This window comes from Podarcis erhardii, assembly GCF_964252035.2.
Source record: "Podarcis erhardii genome assembly, chromosome: 8".
Classification (NCBI taxonomy): domain Eukaryota; kingdom Metazoa; phylum Chordata; class Lepidosauria; order Squamata; family Lacertidae; genus Podarcis; species Podarcis erhardii.
In genome coordinates, this window is record NC_138499.1 from 13,253,321 (window position 1) to 13,272,117 (window position 18,797).

Here is an 18,797-nt window from a genome sequence, read left to right on the forward strand (position 1 = left end):
AGAGATATTCAGACAGCCGGGTTTCAGGTTCTGTGAGTGTGCTGGATGTCAGTCTAAGAGACCAGTGAGAAGAACCATCTGGGGCAGGCACAGGACATGTTGCAGAAGTGAAATATTCCAAGCCCATGAGAATTCAAGAAAAGCCCTGCAAGATCAGGCCAAAGACTCATCTAGTCCAGCATTCTGCTCTCACCGTGGCCAACCAGAGGCCTGGGATAGCCCGAAAATGGAACCTGAGGATTGCAATGCTCTCCCTGCTTGTGATTCCCATCAAGTGGCCTTTAGAGACATACTGCCTCCAAAGGTCATGGAGATAGTTGGGTTTCAAAAACATGGAGATGATGGTATCAGGACAATCAATCAGGAAACTGTGGTGACTGACAAGTTGCTCAAACTAGAGAAACTAGAACTGGAGACAGCAGTTATTACAGAAATAGCCAACCTCCAGTCTCAGCCAGCATGACCAATGGTCATGGATGATGGGACTTGTAGTCCATCACATCTGGAGGGAAGCTCATTTGTCTTACTGCCTCTCCAGATCATTCGGTCCAAGTGGTCTGATAAGCTTCCAGCTATGCTTTCCAGCCATGTTTAAGGTTAGTGCTAGCAGTCTGGATCAGGCCAGCCATTCCCTCCATTTGTGAGCTGTCCTGGTGGTGCAGAGACAAATATACCTTGGCCCTGATACCAGATTTCCCAGTTTGAGTCACTGGTGGTGTAACGCTGATCACAGCATGTCAAAACAAACCTCATCACCGCTGCTGGTAGAATCACAGGCTGCATATTAGCAGTCAGATATATGCAGTGAGTATATGCACTACTGATTTTCCCAGTAGTGATGTATGGAAGTGAGAGCTGGACCATAAAGAAGGCTGATCACCAAAGAATTGATGCTTTTGAATTCTGGTACTGAAGGAGACTCTTGAGAGTCCCATGGACTGCAAGAAGATCAAACCTATCCATTCTTAAGGAAATCGGCACTGAGTGCTCACTGGAAGGACAGATCCTGAAGCTGAGGCTCCAATACTTTGGCCACCTCATGAGAAGAGAAGACTCCCTGGAAAAGGCCCTGATGTTGGGAAAGATGGAGGGCACAAGGAGAAGGGGACGACAGAGGACAAGATGGTTGGACAGTGTTCTCAAAGCTACCAATATGAGTCTGACCAAACTGCAGGAGGCAGTGGAAGACAGGAGTGCCTGGCGTGCTCTGGTTCATGGGGTCACGAAGAGTCGGACACGACTAAATGACTAAACAACAAAATATGCAGTTAAATGCTGAGATAGAAACTTGGGCATGGGGAGAATAAACAAGGATCATAATTCTGTGAATTCTGCAAACTAACAAAGCTGGGAAAGTATGAAGATGAAAAGGACTTTAAAAAATGAAGATCTAGGGTTGTGCTCACTACTAGTCCTAATCTAAGTAGACCCAGTGCTGTTTTTCTAGAAAGAGAGGTGCTGGAACTCACCACAAACACCTTCCTTGTTCTTTTAGAATGGCAATGGTGCTCACCTGAGAGGTGCCGGAACTGAGTTCCAGTGAGTTATGGCTGAAACAAAATTCTGAGTAGACCCATTGAAATTTTTGAATCTAAGCTAGTAATTTCCAATAGCTACAGTATGTCAACTCCAAATAGGACTAGCCTTAGTTATGACAAAAATGCGTACAAAAATGTGAAAATCTGCAAGGAGTGCCTGCAAAAAGGGATACGCTAGTGTAAGCAATGTACAAAAGTGCATTCCGTTAGGGGAAAGTTTCTTGCCAAAAAGACATGTAAGACTGCAAAAAGTCAACACATTCACCCAACCCTGCACAACAGAGTCTGAAACACTGGTGGAACTTCTCTTTCTTAATAATAGTAATTCATTAATGATAGCAATTTGCTATTTATAGGGAAAAGGAAAAGGCAATTTACAGTTAATTGGGCATCCCATGCTGTACCATCCCAAGTTGCAAGAAAGGAGATTCCAACTAAACATAGAGAAAAACTTTCTGACAGTAAGAGCTGTTTGACATTGGAACAGACTCCCATGAGAGGTGATGGACTCTCCTTCCTTGGAAATTTTAAAGCAGAGGTTGGGTGGCCAAATGTCAAGGATGCTTTAGCTGAGATTCCTGCATTGCAGGAGGTTGGACTAGATGACCCTTGGGTCCCTTCCAACTCTAAGAGCCAGTGTGGTGTAGTGGTTCAGAGCAGTGGACTCGTAATCTGGTGAACTGGGTTTGATTCCCTGCTCCTCCACATGCAGTTGCTGGGTGACCTTGGGCTAGTCACACTTCTTTGAAGTCTCTCAGCCCCATTCACCTCACAGAGTGTTTGTTGTGGGGGAGGAAAGGAAAAAGAGATTGTTAGCCGCTTTGAGACTCCTTGGGGTAGTGATAAAGCGGGATATCAAATCCAAACTACTACTACTACTACTACTACTGTTCTTCTTCTTCTTCTTCTTCGATTCTATGACATTTGTTCCAATTCAGTGGTAAACCCCACCCATGTCTCCATCTGAATTACCCTCCAAAGATTCTGCATTTCCCCCTTCCAGGGACCCAAACAATGACTGTTGGTGTGTCTTTAAAAAAAAAAAAAAAATTCTCAGAGTCTGGAAATGCAGCTGAAAATAATGTCCAAAATCTGTTTCTCTCATCTTTTTTCTATCTTTTCTTTCTTTCTTTTTTTTGCAAAAGGCCTAATTTGAAATCAGAACAGCAAAGGTCTTTTGGGCTTCATGCTAAGAAATCTAACACTGAAGAACTGTCTGTATTTGCAAAACACAGAGTCTAAGCAGGGTTGTTTCTGAGATCTCGGCAGGGAACATAATAGGAAAATTCAAATCAGGTTTCTGCGCTTCTGGCAATTTCAAACCCCGCCCCGCAATAAAAAAGGATCTCTCTGCTCCCTAAGCTTTTAAACTTAATTAACTGTCTCTTACCCAGCCTAGAGTATAGAACAGCCCTCCCCAAAATAGTGTCTTCCAGATGTTTTGGACTACAATTCCCATCAGCCCATCAGCAACGCTGCCTGGAGTAAAAGGAGCTGTAGTCTAAACATCTCGAAACCTCCAGGCTGGGGGTGGCTGAGATAGAACTTCAGTGGGGGTGGGTTGCTACTTCCAAAAGTTCTTCCTGCCCCATTGTTCATTTGTTCCTCCTGTCTGTGCTTCAAAGAACAAGCAAACTGTCTATAGGTTCAGCATTAAACCTATAGAGTCTTCTGTGGCTAGCAGTTCCTTTTATGAACATAGTCTGGTTCTCCAGGTCTGGCCATTCCTGGACAGGGATAGCTTGACCACTGTAGTCTATGTGTTGGTGACCTTGAAGCCGCAGTGCTACGTGGGACTGCCCTTGGGTCTAGTTTAGAAGCTTCAGTTGATGCAGAATGCAATGGTCAGACTGCTGATGGGGACATCTGGGCAAGAACATGTATATTGTTAAAAGAGAATTATACGAAAATGATGTATGGATGGTATATCACACCCTGAGGCAAGTCCCTGCCCCCTACGAGGGAAGAAGGGATGAGTGAATATTTGTTTTTTGTTTGTTTAGTATACTACCCTATACCCGCAGAACAAGGGAGGGAGGAGACCAGTAGCGCCTCCAATTTGCCAAGAAGCCACTGGGAGCAGGGCTGCAGAGGAGACGGCAGGTCAAAGGAGCACAACACAGCTGCCGCTGCTACCATGGCAGCAGCAGCAGTGGGCAATACATTCCTTGGAGACTAGACCTGCTGCCCCTGTGGATCCTGCTGCCTGAGGTAGCTGCCTCACCTTGCCTCTTGGGTGGGCCGGCCCTGCATGCACAAGCTTTGCATGGATAAGATCTTGGTTCAATCCTTGGCATCCCCAGTTAGGTTTGCCAAAGGGCCCTGGTGACTTTCCAGTGGAGAGCTGGTGGTATTTGGACCAGATGTTAGATGCGCCAATGATCTGACTCAACAGAAGGCCGCGTCCTATGTTCATGTGCTCACCTACTGTGGGTCGGCAGCCACCGGATTCCTTAATAATTGTATATTATCTATAAGCATATTACGTTAAGGCATTTTCCCTGGCTGCAACAGAGGAAGATGGGTGGGAGGAAGAGCAGCTAAAATGCCTCTCCCTGAACTGTCTTCATTCCGACTGGTTGATCCTAAGCCCAGTTTTGTAACTGGTGCCTTGAGTTCCCATTTCCTCTTCCTTGCCCATCCCTTTCCTCCTTTTGTGCCATGCCTGTGGGCAGGGATTACATTCTGGAAAAAAATCTAGAAGCTTTACAAACCAGCAGCACAACAACACACAGCTGAGTCACAACACATTTCTACTAGAACCATCAGTGTTGTCCCTACAGCCCCACCGCTGATACTGGCTACATCAGGGATGCAGAAATAGTTAAAACACCACCATCCGGCTGTATTTTTCAACCAAATGCAATTTAGGGCACAAGAGTGCCAAGAAAATAAATTACATTTCAAGTTCGGTTACACTGTGTAAGACTGATAGAACTGAACACTCAGCAAGCCCCAGCCTGCGTTCAGCTTCCAGCTGTGATGCTGCAAAGCTCCATTTCTGATTGCCACATATCCCTACCTTTCAGAGAGTCCACAAAATATCACTAATATGTTTTTTTTTTCCCCTTCCCTTTCCATTTCGCCTTTTCACCCCTTTCTCGCTGAGGCCCAAGCTGTTGCTTTAAACCTTTTAAAAGAAGCCAGCCGGCTCAGTTGCAAATTTTGCTTGGGTGGGCAAACATGGAGATTTGACTGAGAGGGTGGAAATCTGCAACTCTGGCTTCTGAATACTCCCCTCCTCCCAGGTTTAGAAACTGGTTTCTGTCTTCAGGAGTTAACAGTGGTGCATAGAGCATTATGATGGGATGACTGCTCTGGAAACAACAGGCTAGATTTCTCTTTCGTAGTCCAACTTTTTCTTACTGCTCTCAATGGATGCTGCCAAGAAGAGGAGAAGACAGAAAATACAGTGGTACCTCAGAAGTCGAACGGAATCCATTCTGGAAGTCCGTTCGACTTCCAAAATGTTCAGAAACCAAGGTGTGGCTTCTGAATGGCTGCAGGAAGCTCCTGAGGCCAATCGGAAGCCATAGAAGCTCCACCAGACATTCAGCTATCAAAGAATGTTTGCAAACCGGAACACTCACTTCTGGGTTTGCGGCATTCAGGAGCCAAAATGGATGAGTACCAAAGCGTTCGACAACCAAGGTAGGACTGTAAGAGAGTTTGATCTTCAATAAACCAGCGGCCTTGTACCCAGCATTGGTCAGGAATTCTAAGGGAGCAATTCTATGTAAAAGAAGCTGACATAAAGTTGCCGCAGATCCAAACTCCGTTTAGTAGCAGTTTAGAGAGCGGAAAGAACAAGCTAGTTTAAGATTGGAAAGGCTCTTTCTTCCAAAGGTGAGGAACAGCCCAGAGTCGGTGGTAAGGAGGGATCTGCCACCTGAGGCAGTTGCCTCACTTTGTCAAATAGTAGGGCCAGCTCTGTTTCTGTTTCAACTCGATCCTACTTGGTTTTTTATTTTTAAATCATTTTTTTATTAAAAGTTTTCAATACAAAATACAATAAAAGTCAAACTAACCTAAAGAGAATGAAAGAATAGAGAAAGAGCAATAGAAAGTACTAAAGAAAGAAATAAGAGAAGGAAGGAAGGAAGGAATTAAGGAAGGACAGAAAGCAAGGAAATAGGACTTCCAACTATTCGTCTGTCAGTTATATATGCAATAGTTCTTCAAAATAGTCAAATGTTCAGTCCAAATTAGCATTCAGATGCTCCCCCTCTGCTAGGTGATTTTCCAGTCTTTAATCCAGGACTCTCCAGTTCATTACTTCTTTCAATGCAGTAAGTCCAAGAAAAGTTCTCCAAATAATATAATAGTCTACAATAGATTCTCCTTGGGTCCAGCATCACAAAGTTACCTCCAATATTAGGAAACATTCAATCTGTCTTCTTCATTTCCCCCTAGATTTCTTCACTGTGTTTATGTATTAGAGCACCAGTCCATAATTAGTTATTATACAATCTTTAATCCACACCCAAATCCTTGTATCCCAGTCTCTTTTCATGTCAACTATACTTATCCGTCCATATTTTTTCCTGAAAAATTCAAATTTCCATCTTCTGTTTTTTCCAGCTCTGTTTTGGTTTCATCTGGATCCTGCCTATTTTCCGCAATGGATCTTAAGACTGCCTATGTGGTGTACCCAATCAATTTCCTATCCGTGGCCTAACCTGAATGTCTGGAGGCAGTTGGAGGATGGATGGAGGCTAACGGATTGAGGTTGAATCCTGACAAGACAGAAGTGCTGTTCTTGGGGGACAGGGGGCGGGATGGTGTGGAGGACTCCCTGGTCCTGAATGGGGTAATTCCCATTGTGCCCCTGAAGGACAAGGTACGCAGCCTGGGAGTCATTTTGGACTCACAGCTGTCCATGAAGGTGCAGGTCAATTCTGTGTCCAGGGCAGCTGTCTACCAGCTCTTACCAGAGTGGTGCATGTTCTGGTTATCTCCCGCTTGGACTACTGCAATGCGCTTTACATGGGGCTCCCTTTGAAGGTGACTTGGAAACTGCAATTAATCCAAAATGCGGCAGCTAGAGTGGTGACTGGGAGTCAGCGGCGTAGCATGGGTTGTCAGCACCCGGGGCAAGGCAAGTAATTTGTGCCCCCTAACCCGGGGCAAGGCAAGTAATTTGCGCCCCTAACCCCTAACCTGCCATCGCTGCCAGCTTCTTGCTGCTGCCTGGGCTGGGGTATTTACGGTAAGGTAGCCACGGCAGCGGCAATGGGTCCGTGTCAGGTGATCTGAGGCGAGTTGCCGCTGGCGCTGCCACCCAAACGACGCCGCTTGCCCGGAGGAAAGCAGAGAGGCGAGGAAAATGCAACATGGCCCAGCAGCTGCAGCAGCGGTGGTGGCGGGGGGGCTGTGAGGAGGGGCTGCCTGGTGCGCCCTCCACAGCCCTGACGCGCAGGGACCGCGACGAGCGCTGAGAGCCGCTGCCTGCCGGACGCCTTCAGGCCGGACGCGCGCACAGCTCGTCAGTTCCGCGAGACATGGGGCTCTGCTACAGCCTGCGCCCGAGGCTCTTCGGCGACTCCGGAGGCGGTGAGCGCGCCCCCCAGATGTTACGCCCGGTGCGGCCGGGCCCCCTGCACCCCCCACGCTACGCCACTGCTGGGAGTGGCTGCCGAGACCATATATGGTAACACCAGTCCTGAGAGATCTGCATTGGCTCCCAGTACGTTTCCGAGCACAATTCAAACTGTTTGTGCTGACCTTTAAAGCCCTAAACAGCCTCGGCCCAATATACCTGAAGGAGTGTCTCCACCCCCATCATTCTGCCCAGACACTGAGGTCCAGCGCCGAGGGCCTTCTGGCAGTTCCCTCCCTGTGAGAAGCGAAGCTACAGGGAAGAAAGCAGAGGGCCTTCTCGGTAGTGGCACCTGCCCTGTGGCACGTGCTCACAGCAGATTTCAAGGCAATAAGCAACTATCTTACTTTTAAAAGACATCTGAAGGCAGCCCTGTTTAGGGAAGTTTTTAATGTTTAATGCTGTATTGTGTTTTTAATACAGTCATACCTCGGGATGAATACGCTTCAGAATAAGCATTTTCGGGTTGCGCTCCGTGTCAGTGTTTGTAAAAAGCAAAAAGGAGGAAAGGGTTCTGACCTCCCTTTGTCTCCTCAGCCTGGTCCTCGGACCCTTGTCGGCACAAAAAGAGTCCACGAGAATATCCTTGCAGAGTTTTATTCTTAAAAGTCTTTGTGCAAAACATGACTGAATAAGAATACACACCAGCACCAACCAACCAACCAACCCAAACACCAGACACCAGCCTCAGCAACAAACTAACATTTCTCACTTATATATACAACTTGGTGCAGACTGCTGAGTCATGTTGACCCAGCTTTATTCGCATTAAAGAAACAGCGGCCATTTTAGCTGTGACACTCCGCAGTGACCCGGAAGTAACAGAGTGCGTTACTTCCGGGGTTTGCCGCTCACGCATGTGCAGACGCTCAAAATGATGTCACGCGCATGCACGGAAGTGGCAAAAAGAGACCTGCGCACGTGCAGATGAACAGTCGTGTGTTATGTTTGCTTCAGGATGCGAACAGGGCTCTGGAACAGATCCCGTTCGCATTCAGAGGTACCACTGTATTTTGTTGGGAGCCGCCCAGAGGGGCTGGGGTATAAATCATCATCATCATCGACACATATTTGCTCAGCTATAACAAGATTGGCACATCATGTGCCTTCAGGCTGTACCCTATTCTCCTTTGGAATCAAAATATTTTCCTCAGTTTTGATTTGCACAGGGCATTTTTGACTACACTGAAAGTTGCCTCCATGTAGAAGCTGCTCCCTAGCAGTGGGACTTAATATTCCCAGAGGGCTTTCATCAGTTGTATGAGGACCTCAGTTTCACAACTTGCATATTGTGCGTATTGCAAGCAGAATAATGGACCAACCATCAGTCCTAAGAACCAAAAAAGAGGAAGAAAACTTTAGAGTCAGAAATGCCCTGAAATAAATGTGCAGTCGACATGTTTGTGTGAATCTGTGGCAGGAATGGGGAGCCTCCAAACTCCCTTCCAAACATTGCTAGACTACAACTCCCATCATCCCTGACTAGTGGCCCGGGGCTGAGTCCAACCACAAAAGTCCTCATCCCTGATACATGCAATGCTTTGAGGGTTCCAATTTACTTACTAAGTTAAAAAAAACAGTCAAAATAGATCCATCACTAATTCCCCCCCCCCCCCAGTTCAGAAGATGTTTGCAATTTGCATTAAAATTACAGCACCCTGCTGCATTTTTTAAGCTAGATAACAGATGTATATAGTATCAGATGTGAAGGTTTATGGAATGTGGACAGTTTGAGCAGCATTCATTTTGGTTCAGCTGTGGTCAACTGTGAAATAGATTTGGAGCCTGCATTTTACTCATCAATAAGAGCTTTTCATCTTTTCAGGATTTCATTAGCATCCTATGAAATGTGTGGATTTTGTATTTGTTCCATATGCATTGCACGTCACTTTTAAACAGCCTTTCTTTCTTCAACATAAATAGCCATATATTACATTGTGCTTGAAAGTTCATTGGTTTATATTAGAACCGCTTTGGGAGTTGGCTTCTCAGATCAGCTATCAGCTTCAGATCAACATGTTTCAGATTAGCCGTTTGCCTTTTTATCATTTATTTTAGTGATAAAATAATAATTATTATTATTAATACCCCACCCATCTGGCTGGGTTTCCCTAGCCACTCTGGGCAGCTTCCAACCGAATATTAAAACAATAAAGCATCAATCATTAAAAACTTCCCTAAACAGGGCCGCCTTCAGTTGTCTTTTAAAAGTGAAATAGTTCCTTATCTCTTTGACATCTGACCATATTTTCTGCTCTATAAGACTCACTTTTTCCCTCCTAAAAAATAAGGGGAAATGTGTGTGCGTCTTATGGGGCGAATGCAGGCTGCGCAGCTATCCCAGAAGCCAGAACAGCAAGAGGGATCGCTGCTTTCGCTATACAGCGATCCTTCTTGTTGTTCTGGCTTCTGAGATTCAGAATATTTTTTTTCTTGTTTTCCTCCTCCAAAAACTAGGTGCGTCTTATGGTCTGATGCATCTTATAGGGCGAAAAATATGGTATGTTTAATTATTGTTGAAAATGATATGTTTAAACACACACACACACACACACACACACACACACACACAAATATATGAGAGAAATACTAGAGAAGAGAAAGTGCATTAGTACATTGGAGAAGGATGCTGAGCTACAGGCCCCGTGAACAAGACGGCTCGTTCTTTTGGCAAATCCTGCGGGAAGGACTCTGCATCCGCCCTTCGCTCTCTCTTTTTGCTCTTGGTGGATCAAAGCGAAAACCTTCCAGTTCAGGGAACGTTCTGACCATTATCCACATTTCCCACCTATATATAGGCCTAATGCATCATGTATTTTAATACCAATGCTTAATGGCTGCGAATGGCAGTTTCTGAAATGAAATGTGGGTAATGACCCAAGGAGGCAGAACCCACGGAGGGCTGGCGAAGGAGGAAACAGAGCATACATTACAGCCGAGGAGGTTTGAACAATAGCTCTTTGACACCAACAGTCTTGGCTCAGTGGCCATGGGTCTCATAAAACCAGAACATACAATTAGGCGCAACCTGTGATCTATATTTTGTTCGGAGTCTGCCATAAGCAGGCTGACTAAATTCTCGTTCATATACCCTTGAAGACGCAGGGCCTTTACAAGGTCGGGGGTGTGGTTGTGTCGTTGCTGTGGCAAAGATCTCCTTATTTCTGGTGTCCGTTCCCCCCCCCCCCCCAAATATACTCAGAGTCATGTAGTGATTTAATGCTCTTTATTGCAGCTCGAAAAACCGTGAATGAATTCCCCCAAAAAACCTCAGGCTTTATATACATTATTTACACAATGAGTCCCATCTGATTGGTTGATTCTGTTTCCCTCCTGGAGCCTGATTTGGCTGCTACTGCATGCCAATCGGTTGTTGCATCCTAGGTTCCTACCAGCCTAATAGGCTGATTAACTTCCTCCTGGGGTCTGATTGGGCTGCCCCTGCAGCCAATCAGGTTGTTGCATTCTAGAATCCTGCCTGCCTATTGTTCTAGGATCCAAGCTTAGCCCGTAACACACACACACACACACACCATCTTAAAACATTCTCTCCTGTGCAAAGATAATTAGCTAGACTTGACAGGAAGGGGGAAGAATGAACTTTCAGGTAAATATTTCTTTTCTTTTTTTAAAAGCAAAATAGTTTGCAACATCTCTAGAAAATCACATAGAAAATGGAGGCAAAACCAAAAAATAAAGCCTCGATAGAAATTACATACCATCCCCCATTAGTTAATTGGCTGTTTCCAAGTTCTGATCTCACAGGTGTGCTGAGAGCTCCAACGCTCTTTCTCCTTCAGAATCGCTATACAGTGGTACCTCGGGTTACAAATGCTTTAGGTTACGCATTTTCGGGTTGTGCGCCGCGCAGAACCCGGAAGTACTGGAACAGGTTACTTCTGGGTTTCAGCGCTCGTCCATGCGCAGAAATGCTAAATTGTGCTTCGTGCATGCGCAGAAGCGCCAAATCGCAACCTGTGCGTGCGCAGATGCGGCACTGCGGGTTGCGAACGTGCCTCCCGCACGGATCACATTTGCAACCCGAGGTTCCACTGTTTCTGCTACGGGTTTCATCCTTCCATAACAGCAAGAATAGGTGACACATGCAAACCTGAACCTTATATGGATATGCAGGATAGTGGTTCCTTTGGATTAAGCCTGGCACCAAGGGAAAGGAAGTACAGTGTTACCTCGGGTTACAGACGCTTCAGGTTACAGATGCTTCAGGTTACAGACTCCGCTAACCCAGAAATAGTACCTTGGGTTAAGAACTTTGCTTCGGGATGAGAACAGGAATTTTGTGGCGGCAGCACAGTGGCAGCAGGAGGCCCCATTAACTAAAGTGGTACCTCAGGTTAAGAACAGTTTCAGGTTAAGAATGGACCTCCGGAATGAATTAAGTTCTAACCTGAGGTACCACTGTACTTCTCTTGGAGTTGCTTCCAGGAGCTAAGCAAAGCGATTATACATGATGGACCATAAAGTCCAAAACCTTTTCTAGTTGGACACTTGATTTTCCTGGTTTGTCATGCTCCAAACACAACTTAAGTATAGATAGCTGAACATTTCTTAGACTTTGTTTGCCTGGGGAACCTCCACTCACTACCCAAAGGACGAGTCCCACACCCTGACATGAAGAAATATGCTGCTGGTAAAATGGCTGTGTTGCTGTTGGTTTCTGTTCCTTCCTTAGTGTTCCTCCTTATTAAATTCCCTCCATACAACCATTTTTGGAACACTTTGGTTCCTACTCAGCGTCACTGGCATCACATCACAGTCAGAATATGACAGTTTGTTCTCAAGGTGGTGGTGAGAGGTGTTGCAGGTGGGGGACAAAGGAAGATATTCTGAAGGCCTTCAAAAGAGAAGAACATCAAAGAATCTATATAAATATTCGAGTACATTCTCAAGAAACCAGACAGTATGTATACTCGGTATGTACTTGGGTCAAGGGTGGGTGTGGAATTCTGCATTCAGGAGTTGCCAGGCTGGTTTTCCTAGAAAACAAAACATGTTTACGGGTTTGAGCACCTTCTGTGGGGACAAGAAGAAATAGCCGAGAGGGGAGCTGGGCTTTGATGTGGAGTTTCGAATCAAGCAAAGCTCACAGGTGGAAAAATGTTCCAGCCCTTTCCCATTCATTCCACGTTATCTTGTTTTATTTGATCATTTGATTTTACAAATGTCCACGCTGCCCTTTGATATGCGTACGTAGTTCAGGGGCAGCCAGCAATAGTAAATGTGATGGAAACAATGGAATCGAAACGATAAAACAGAGAGTAAAAGCAACGAGGGAGGAAAGTAAACTAGTAGATTTACTTGCAGTATAAGGTTAGTGTCAAAAAGGTGAAACCTGAACCAATAAGCTGCTTCCATGTGATCTGTTTATTGACCCTCCATTCTGAAGTGTTTGTGGGGAGATTAGGCAAGAAATGGTTATCTTGCACCTTCAATTACTTTTTAGGGAAAGCGGTTTGGTTATGGAAAAAAAATCTCCGATTCACTTTGAACACGCAACCCAACTTTGAAAATAGGTGATTGAATCTCACCTGAAAGCAGTAACAGTCTGGTAGCACCGGTAAAAAGACCAGACATTCCTATTGGCATCATCACACTTAAAAAAAAAGTTGAGCGGCTGTGAAGGTAGGCTTTAAAAAAGGTTCATAAAGCCACCCATTGTTTGAATGTTGCACGTGGTTCCTAATCCCAGTTTAAGCCCAACCAATTCAGAGCACCTTTACCCCATTTGGCAAATGAATGAGCAGAGGAACAAAAGATGGGGGCCTACCTAGTAAGTAATCCAAGAACTGTGAAAAAAAGCCTTAATCTTAGCAACTGTGGGCTTTTGTGCATTCCAATCAGACACCGGCAAACAATGCGGTGGGGTGAGGAGACATTCCAAGCCAACCTAATCAAGGACAAGCTTAAACCCTAAGAACTCAAAGCTCCTTTTGTGATAAAGTGTGTGAACTATGCTACTGGGAATATTAAGGAGCCAGATTGCAGTTCGGAGGAGCATCAAGCTTCCCATTCTGCAGAGGAAATGATATTTTCATGACTCTTGTTGGTTGCCTCACATCCTTTAAGGCTGCAATCCTATACACCAAGGAGCACTGAAATATACTCGGAGTCGAAAGTGGATTTCATGCTCTTTATTCAGGTCATAGTGGTGAGGAGGAATGGAAGTTCCCCCAGAATGTCTGCTTTATATACATTATTTACACAATGGGCCCCATGTGATTGGCTAATCCTGTAGGCCAATCAGGTTGCGGATTCACTTCCACCTGGAGCTGGATTGGGTGGCTCCTGTGGACCAATCAGACTGCTACATTCTGGGTCCTATTTTACTAGGACCAATCAGACTGCTGCATTCTGAATCCTATTGTTCTAGGACCAATCAGACTGCTGCATTTTGGATCCTATTCAACTCAGTACATAACAAGCACCATGGGGCTGAGGAAGTTTCAGGGTCCCCAAAGTATTTTTGAGGGGACCAAGCCCCTTCAATATTCAGGAGGCATTTGGTTCCGCCCGGTGGCGCTGTGCACAGACCGTCAGGACGTCATGAGCTGTTATGTGCATGACGTCATGATGTTGTAAAATGTCTTGCACAGGCCCACTCAATCCCCTTAAGAAGATGGCACTTCTGCTACACATTTACCTGGGGAGGAAGTCCCACTGAACTCAATGGGGCTTTCTTCTGAGTAGGCGGCTTTGGGAGCAGTGGCTCCCAATCAGCTAAATAGTGTGGACCTCTTTTTTCCCCAAAAGCCAAGTCATGGGACTCCTACTTTTGAATATTTTTGATATCTCCATGGTAGTTTTTGTTATTTGAATGGTGCCACAGACCCCCCTGGGTGGGTTACACAGACCCCCCTGAGGTCTGCAGACCCACACTGATCTATAGGATTATATTAATGGCCTGACAAACTGGTCTTTGATCCAGAAAGGATGCTGGAATTTGCCTCAAAATACCATGTTCAAAGCCATTTTCAAAACAATTTTTCTTTGTCTCTCTGCCTGTAAATTGAAGATGCGTCACTTCTGACCTTTTGGTTTATTGATATTGGAGGGCTCCCAAAATCTGGAAATTAGTGTGTGACGGCGTTGACAGCCTCAAACAATCTCCAGATTTGATTTTCAACCCCAAAACAGTGATTTCAAAGGAGTACTGTAGTACCTCGAGTTACAAACGCCTCAGGTTACAAACACTTCAGGTTACAAACTCTGCTAACCTGGAAGAGTTACTTCGAGTTGAGAACTTTGCCCCAGGATGAGAATGGAAATCGTGGGCCGGCAGCGCAGCGGCATCAAGAGGCCCCATTAGCAAAAGCGTGCCTCAGGTTAAGAACAGTTTCAGGTTAAGAACGGACCTCCAGAACGAATTAAGTTTGTAACTAGAGGTACTACTGTACAACTACCTCATTCTGTGGTAGCAATGGAACTTTCCCCACCGGAGCTCTCTCCTGAAGGCCTCCCCCAACATCCTCAAAAATTGCTCCAGGGAGTTGGGGGAGTCTCTGGGGCAGATTCTGAGAGAGTATGGAGCGAGAAGAAGGGAAGTCCCACTGCATGAGAAGAATACAGCTCATGCAGCATTTGATCCAACTTATGTCCTCCCCAATGAGACACGGGTGGAGCTGTGGGTTAAACCACAGAGCCTAGGACTTGCCGATCAGAAGGTCGGCAGTTTGAATCCCTATGACGGGGTGAGCTCCCATTGTTTGGTCCCTGCTCCTGCCAACCTAGCAGTTCGAAAGCACGTCAAAGTGCAAGTAGATAAATAGGTACCGCTCCGGCAGGAAGGTAAAGGCATTTCCGTGCGCTTCTCTGGTTCACCAGAAGTGGCTTAGTCATGCTGGCCACATGACCCGGAAGCTGTACACCGGCTCCCTCGGCCAATAAAGCAGATGAGTGCCGCAACCCCAGAGTCGGCCATGACTGGACCTAATGGTCAGGGGTCCCTTTACCCTTTTACTTTTATGTCTTCCCCAATTTTTCAACTATGTGATTATTTTTAACAATGTATTTTTAAATCCTGTTTGTCTCCCCTCGCTGTTGCTGCTTTGACACCTTCCCTTCCGCTGCAGCTAGTGCTCATAGCTCATGATTCAATCATCACCTGCAGACACAGAGACCTCCTGTGGCTCCCACGTGGTCTTCTCCCTGCCCTGAAATTAACTTGAAGGATGAAAGTCAATACAATAAGAGGCAATGTGTGCTTGGTGGGAGAGTGTGTTTGTGTGTGTGCCAACGACAGATTCTCTCAACGCTAGTACTCATGGGCATCCGATGAAGCTGAATCTTGGAAAATTCAGGACAGATAAAAGGAAGTGCTTCTTCACAAAGCACTTAGTTAAACTATGACACTCACTCTTGCAAGAGGCAGTGATGGCCACCAACCTATCTGGCTTTTAAAGAGGATTAGACAGAATTCTGGATCCCATTGATGTGGTCTGAGTTGGGTAACATTTTCCCCATCCACAATTATGAAGGAGCGTCTCCACCCCCATCATTCAGCCAGGACACTGAGCGTCGAGGGCCTTCTGGCGGTTCCCTCACTGTGAGAAGTGAAGCTACAGGGGACCAGGCAGAGGGCCTTCTTGGTAGTGGCACCCGCCTTGTGAAACGCCCTCCCACCAGATGTCAAAGAGAACAATAATTACCAAACTTTTAGAAGACATCTGAAGGCAGCCGTGTTTAGGAAAGCTTTTAGTTTTTAATAATTTATTGTATTTTAGTGTTTTGTTGGAAGCCGCCCAGAGTGGCTGGGGAAACCCAGCCAGATGGGCAGGGTATAAATAATAAATTATTTATTATTATTATTATTATTATTATTATTATTATTATTATTATTATTATTCCATGCCTGCAGTGTGTGTGTGTGCCTGTTCTGTGGTTGACCTGCCTCATTGACAGCTCCTTGACACTGACATCTAGAGGGCAGGTGGGTACCACTTGGTAGAAACATTACGCCTACAGGCTGGGGGTTCCTTACTGCTGGTGCAGAACAATTTCACAGATGCCACCGTTTTCATTCACGAGCTCATGGTTAGAAAAGCATCTGCGACGGGCTCTCTGGGAAGGATTAGCAGGAGAAGATGGATCTTCCTTTAGTCCTCCACACTTGTTGGATTAAAAACTACCTCACCTCTGGAGAGGACAAGCGATTGGCCTGCTTGATGGCGCACTGAGAATGGAGTTATCAAGTTCAGCGTGGATAATGATGCATGCGCTCGTAAAAATGATTCTGATACCTGTCAGAAGTGACAGCTGTGCACGTTTGCTGCCCCCCCCCCGCCCCGCAGACAGATGCCATTCCGCCCGGGGTTGGAAGTTGATTTCCATTGGGCAGAAGGGACGAGGAGAGCAAAGGAGATGTTGTAATTCAAGTCTTCTTATTTTCCGCCTGCTTTGTGCCCCCGCACCCTGCCTGGCTCTCTCCCAGACAGAAAACTAACTTTAAAGCTTCAGTTGCTTCAGGGCAACCTCCCAGCCATTTTCAGTTTCATCTGCCTCCACAGACTGGTTGCAGACCCATGTGGAGATGTGCTCCTGACGCACCAGGCTTCATGCAACTGCCTATGGATAGGCTGGTGGAAAGGACATTATTGCTAATTAGAGCTGAGCTGAAAATACTCAAGTGGGTTTTGGGGTTTTTTGCCAGCATTTTCAATTCTGCCCAAAAAAGAAAAGGAAAGGAAAAGCTATGGGGTTGGGGTTTTTTTTTTGCTTTTTTGTTTCTGGGGTTTTCGTTTGCTTGTTTTTGGCACTCCTTGCAAAAGTGTTTCACTTATTCATTGACATTCCTCTTGCTTCCAATTACCTGTGGTTATCCTCAGTGATGTCATCATATTGCCAAACTTGATTGGCTACATAGCACTGTGACACCATCCACTTCTCGGGGTTATCGGTGATTGCATGGGACTGCCCATGTGTCTAATCCAAGGAGCAGGAGAAAACACCCACTAAGGAACCCAAAGGGAACTGAAAGAAAAACCTAACCTTCAGGGTGGTGGATTTTTGCTTTTTTTGTTGTTGTTGTTTCTTTTGGGAGGTTTTTTGTTTGCTTGTTTTTGGCACTCCTTGCAAAAGTGATTTGCTTATTTGTTGACATTCCTCTTGCTTCAAATTGCCTGTGCTTGTCCGCAGTGATGTCATCATACTGCTAAACCTGATTGGCTACATAGCCTTGTGACATCATCCAGTTCTCTGGGTCATCCCTGATTGCATGGGAATGCCCATGTGTCTAATCCAAGAAGCTGGAGAAAGCACCCACTAAGGAAACCAAAGTGAATTGAAGCACATAGAAATTGGCGAATACTGTTGTCTAGGCTGACTGCAGTAGCCCTCTGAGGTTTTGAGGAGGGAGTGTCTCTGAGCGCTACCTGAGGATCCTGGGATTTGAATCAGGGACCTTCCGCTTGCAAAGCAGGTGACGAGCTACATCCCTTCCTCCTCTCTCTTCACCTAACTCAGGAAAGAGAAATAGCTGGGTAACATTCTGCTAGCTGGGTGACGGTCTGACTCAATTATGTTCTCTCTGCTTCTATAATTTTTATGTCAAGTGCCGATTGGTAGTGCTAAGTTTTTAAAGTTTTAAAGGTTGCACTATTTTAAACGTAGCACTGTTTTTATCTTTTGTTTTGCTCGTGAGCTGCTTCGGATGGGCGTTTGCCCAGATTAAAAAAAAAAAAAGCAGCCTTGATATATTTCAAAGGCTCCATTACTACCAAATAATGGAGGTATATAACACAGATAAAAAACTGGGCTTCCAGGTGGAAAAATCAAAATTGGAAACAGAATTGTTAGATCCCAAAACTAAGAACTTGTCAAGAATGTATAACTTGCTGTTGAAATGGAACACCCAGGATGAAATGGTGAAATCTGCTATGATTAAATGGGCACAAGATGTTGGACATAACATTATGATGGCTGACTGGGAACAGTTATGGACCACAGGTATGAAGTTTACAGCATGTAATGCCTTAAGAGAGAATATAATGAAAATGATTTACAGGTGGTACTTGACACCAGTCAAGCTTGCAAAAATTTATCATTTGCCCAATAATAAATGTTGGAAATGTAAAGAGATTGAGGGCACATTCTTTCACCTTTGGTGGACATGCCCAAAGATTAAGACCTTCTGGGAGATGATCTATAATGAAATGAAAAAGGTATTTAAATATACCTTCCAGAAGAAACCAGAGGCCTTTCTCTTGGGCATGGTCGGCCAATTGGTGCAAAAGGAGGATAGAACTTTTTTTATGTACGCCACAACAGCAGCAAGAATACTTATTGCAAAGTATTGGAAAACACAAGATCTACCCACCCGGGAAGAATGGCAGATGAAGGTGATGAAATACATGGAACTGGCTGAGATGACTGGCAGAATCCGGGACCAAGGAGAAGAGTCGGTGGAAGAAGATTGGAAAAAATTTAAAGCTTATCTTCAAAAATACTGTAAAATTAAGGATTGTTAGAAAGATGTTGGAAAAAGAAAATTATGTGGTTTTGGCAGAAATGACATAAAGGATTAAGTAAAAATGAATTGATGAAAGAGAGAACGTAAAATTACAGTATATTAAGAGAAATTATTAAGATAAAAACAAGGTTGGAAGGATTTGCTGAAATAACAATTTGAATTAGAATACAAAAAT

General features: G+C 45.1%; 1 long non-coding RNA gene across 1 annotated transcript in view; it reads right to left on the minus strand.

The window, feature by feature from the left end:
* The window catches only part of LOC309349121, a 220,413-nt gene extending 205,389 nt beyond the window's left edge, over window positions 1–15,024 (minus strand). The window contains exons 1-2 of the long non-coding RNA XR_014159733.1: window positions 12,687–15,024; window positions 11,546–12,134 (exon numbers count right to left, since the gene is read on the minus strand). This is a non-coding gene — a long non-coding RNA (uncharacterized lncRNA). The remainder of the gene's footprint in view (window positions 1–11,545; window positions 12,135–12,686) is intronic.
* Window positions 15,025–18,797: the final 3,773 nt, after the last annotated feature.